At 38.8% G+C, this 4,355-nt stretch overlaps 1 long non-coding RNA gene across 1 annotated transcript; it reads right to left on the bottom strand.

Moving 5' to 3' along the window:
• Window positions 1–3,122: 3,122 nt before the first annotated feature.
• On the bottom strand, window positions 3,123–3,669 carry LOC137295671 (uncharacterized). Its single transcript, XR_010957590.1, has 3 exons — window positions 3,574–3,669; window positions 3,342–3,432; window positions 3,123–3,191 (listed from the first exon to the last, which is right to left on the bottom strand). It is a non-coding gene; the product is annotated as an uncharacterized lncRNA (long non-coding RNA).
• Window positions 3,670–4,355: the final 686 nt, after the last annotated feature.

Genomic DNA, 4,355 nt, shown 5'->3' with positions numbered 1-4,355 from the left:
CATATTTTTACCACAACAAGAAATATTAAAACCATCCTCAAATAACGATCCATCAATTGAATCGTTTAAAACTTTTGATAAACTGTTTATCTTTATACTAAAAAGTGTGACAGACAAAACACTGCCTTGTGGAACACCCTGATCCTGATTGTAGTGATCAGACAGGGTAGAACCCACTCGGACTTGAAGCTGTTTGTCATTTAACCCTCTGATCCTTTTTCGGGGCCTCTTAGGCCCAGCATGACATTTAAAAGGTGATTCTGAGTTTACCCTTGGATGTTTTTTCACATGCTTTTATGACTTTTTTTCTAATTGTATTTTATACATATTCTCTAAATTTCATCCAAAAACTTTGCATTTTCATAATTATTAGAGCGATTTTTAAAAAAAGGTCACACTAACTGCCAAGCGGGCTTGTCAGGCCCAGTGCCTTGGCTGATTTGTAACTCTTTATACTGATATCACATGAAGTGAGGACTTTGCTGCAGGGACTGGCATCTTTCACAGCAGTGACGTGCAACACATTCATGTCACTTTTTTGTGCAGAACCATTTAAAACATAATTCCTACATGTGGCTTTATTGAAATGGCTGGCTGTTCACGGCGTATCCTCGACGTTGACGCGTCTGAAAGTGATTCAGGAGATAGTTTGTATTTGCCATCAAGTGATGAAGATTCTGAATCCTCTGATACAGGAGAGTCTGACACTGACAGTAGTGCTGCTGCTGAAAATTCCATCAAATACGCTGGTAAAGATGGGAGTGTGTGGTATAGTCAACCGATTACTCAACGTCGTGCACCTGCCCATAATGTTATTCGCGGTCCTTTGAAGAAAGTGATACACACGGACCACATATCGACCGAATCTCATATGTTTCAGGCCTACATTAGTACGGAAATTATAGACATCATTGTCAAATACACAAATGCAGAGGGGCAGAAGAGAAATGATGAGCGGGGTAAAGAAGCATCTGAGTAGCTGAATACAGATAGGGATGAGATATTTGCACTGATTGGCATACTTTTAGCTTGTGGTCATTTGAAGCAAAATATGGTGGATGTTGATACTTTGTGGAGCACATCGTATGGGCCACCTATCATAAGATGCACAATGAGTAAAACAAGATTCAGAGACCTTCTTGCTGCTCTGAGATTTGATGATAAATGTTCACGTTCCCAAAGGCGTGCTAAGGACAAATTTGCACCAATACGTGACATCTGGACAAAGTTTGAGTTGTCCCTTCGAAGGTTTTACATACCAGGCGTCAATATTACCGTTGATGAACAACTTGTACCTTTTCGCGGCAGGTGCAGTTTTCTTCAGTATCTCCCATCCAAACCTGATAAATATGGGATAAAGTTATTCTGGGCAGTTGACTCGGAAACATTCTATCCACTTTCATGTATCCCTTATTTAGGCAAAGAAGGAACCAAAAGACAAGTTGGACTTGGACGGTCATTGACACTAGATTTGTGCAGGCCATTCTTTGGCTCTCACAGAAATATCACTGCTGATAATTTTTTTGCTTGTCGTGATCTGGCTGGTGATCTCCTGATTAATGGGCTCACATTTGTTGGAACTTTGCGCCAAAATAAAAAATTTCTACCTCCAGAATTTACATGGAAAAAGGGAATGCAACTCTACGAATCGCGCTTTGCCTTTCAAGATAAAGTAACCCTTGTACAGTACCAAAGCAAGAACAACAACAGCGTGAGGTTGATCAGCACCATGCACAATCAGCGAGAGATTGATGCTTCATCAGAGAAGAAAAAGCCAGTGATTGTGAATTACTACAACAGCACCAAGGGTGTGGACACAATGGATTACATGGCCCACCAATACACAACCAAACGAAGGACAAGAAGATGGCCCCTTGTTATGTTTACAAATATGCTGGACATAGCAGGCATTGCAGCATTTACAGTGTGGACAATGAAATATCCTGAGTGGAAATCCACAAACACTAGCAGGTACATATTCTTTACTGTTTTCACATGTAAACTTAAGTCTGTACCTCATTGTTCTCCATCTATAGGTGCATTGTGTCGATATTATTCTTGCACTCTCTTACACTCTTCTCTGTAGATATATATTCTCTCATACATTCTCTCACTAACAATTGTCTATCTCTTCTGCTCACATTTCATTTCATATTTCATTCTCATATATATTCTTCCTCACGTCTGTCTCCCACTCAATTAATCCTCTCAGTGTCTCATCTTGTAAACATCTGTCAACCCTCTATGCTATTCCCTATTGCCACCTTTTGTAATTCTTTACCTGTCCCTCTATTAGTTCATAATACTTCCATGATTCCAGAAGGAGGGAATTCTTGAGGACAACTGCGGAACAGTTGATGTCACCACAAATACAGAAACGCAGGAATGAAGGAAGAACAACTGCCAATGTTCGACTTGAGATTTCCAAGATCTTTGACACAGCAGAGGACACAGAACCATCCAGCCCAAAGAGAAGAAGGAGGTGTTGCCTTTGTCCATCGTCCAAGGACAGAAAGTCCAAACAAAGATGCGACAGTTGCACCAGAAATGTTTGCAAGGAACACAGTACCATGAAAATTGTCTGTGATGACTGTACTCCTTGACTGTTGCAGCAGCTCAGCCATTTTACATTATCAGATGTTTAGCTTACTGTTTTATAGTTTAAATTCTGTGACAGGTTTTGGCAGGTTGACGTTGACAATGCATAAATATTGTACCTGAGTGTTCTATCAAAAGAAATAATGGAATAACAAATATCTTTCTTTTTCATTTAAAAGGCAAGCTTTATTTTTCTGAATATTACAGATAATTTGAAATTATTTTTTGTTCAGTATGGCTTGTAGCGCTCCTTTTGACTCTTGGTGGTCTTGCATTGGTCACATTTCTTGGTTGGTGGTCGCCAAGGAAAGTCAATAAGTTGTTTGATGGTCAGCCTGATGCACTGCAAAATAACATAGCTTTCATAAAATCCAATAACTGGCATACTGACATAGTTAGAGTTTATAGTCATTACAAAACTAATCATTCGGAGCTGTAAAGAGTTACATATGCGCTCTACTTACATCATCTTTCTTGTCATAGTGGGCATCATATTGGCCTGAAGATGCATCGGCAAAACGTTGTCGGACAACATTGCGTATTTCGAGGGGGTAGATTAGGGTAGACCCAGGAGTCGCAAGCTTACCACCATGCTGAAATATACATTGTAAATTTCATGTAAATCATTCTGAAATGTTAAATAAAGAATTTGAACGTAAACTATATATTGTAATGTTATACATGTGGTTAGAGCGAATGTTAAAGTAACAACAAAACGAAACTAAAAGAAAAACAAAACCTACCACAAGCTGCCCATACATATATCTATAAACCTCCTGACGGCTGGTTCCATGATGCATGAGGATGTGATAAAGACCCTGTGGAACTTTGTCTCTGTAACCAAAGATATCATTATAAAAAAACCCCACATTTTTAGTTAAATATCACTGGTTTAAAAGGTCTATGATCAATAAACTGTAAAATTTTGAAACTTAATAAACTTATCCAATTTGTGAAAATATTGCAAATACTTACCCATTATTCTCAACGATCCTCATGAATTCATTCATTGTCCTTCCTTTTCCAAATAAACGAATTGCCAAACGCATCTGACATCCTAGGCAGCAGACACTGGATTGAAACTTTAAGTTTACTAGCACCTGGGCCTGACAGGCCCCCTTGGCAGTTAGCATGCGTTTTGTTTCACCAGGATCAGAGGGTTAAAGAGTTGGCTATAAATTGAGGCAAACGACCTCGCAAGCCTAAGTCATGTAAGTCACTTAAAATGCCATATTTCCACGTTGTGTCATATGCTTTTTCTAGATCAAAAAAGATAGACACAGCATGTTGTTTACTAATTAGCGCGTTTTTAACAAATGAATCCAAACGCACGAAGTGATCGACAGTACTTTATTTTTACGGAAACTGCATTGTATATTTGTTCTAAGGTTATTTGTTTCCAAGTACCAAACAAGTCGATTATTTATCATACGTTCCATGGTCTTGCAAACACAACTAGTTAATGAAATTGGTCGATAATTGGACGGGTCCGTATGATCACGTCCAGGTTTAGGTATCGGTACTATAATAGCATCACGCCATGAGGGAGGAAAATTACCCGATGTCCAAATATCATCAAAAATATTTAAAAGAGTTTCTAGACTGGATTCTGGTAAGTGCTTTAGGAGTTGATAATGTATGTCATCAGCCCCTCTAGCAGTATCGTGGGCTTGTTCAAGATCAGTGTGGAGCTCATGAATAGAAAATAGTTCAGTATAATCTTCCCCATCATCTGAATTGAAATTGATAGGCTTCTT

The sequence above is a fragment of the Haliotis asinina genome, chromosome 9 (genome assembly GCF_037392515.1).
Source record: "Haliotis asinina isolate JCU_RB_2024 chromosome 9, JCU_Hal_asi_v2, whole genome shotgun sequence".
NCBI classification, from domain to species: domain Eukaryota; kingdom Metazoa; phylum Mollusca; class Gastropoda; order Lepetellida; family Haliotidae; genus Haliotis; species Haliotis asinina.
This window is presented reverse-complemented; position numbering and strand designations above follow the sequence as displayed.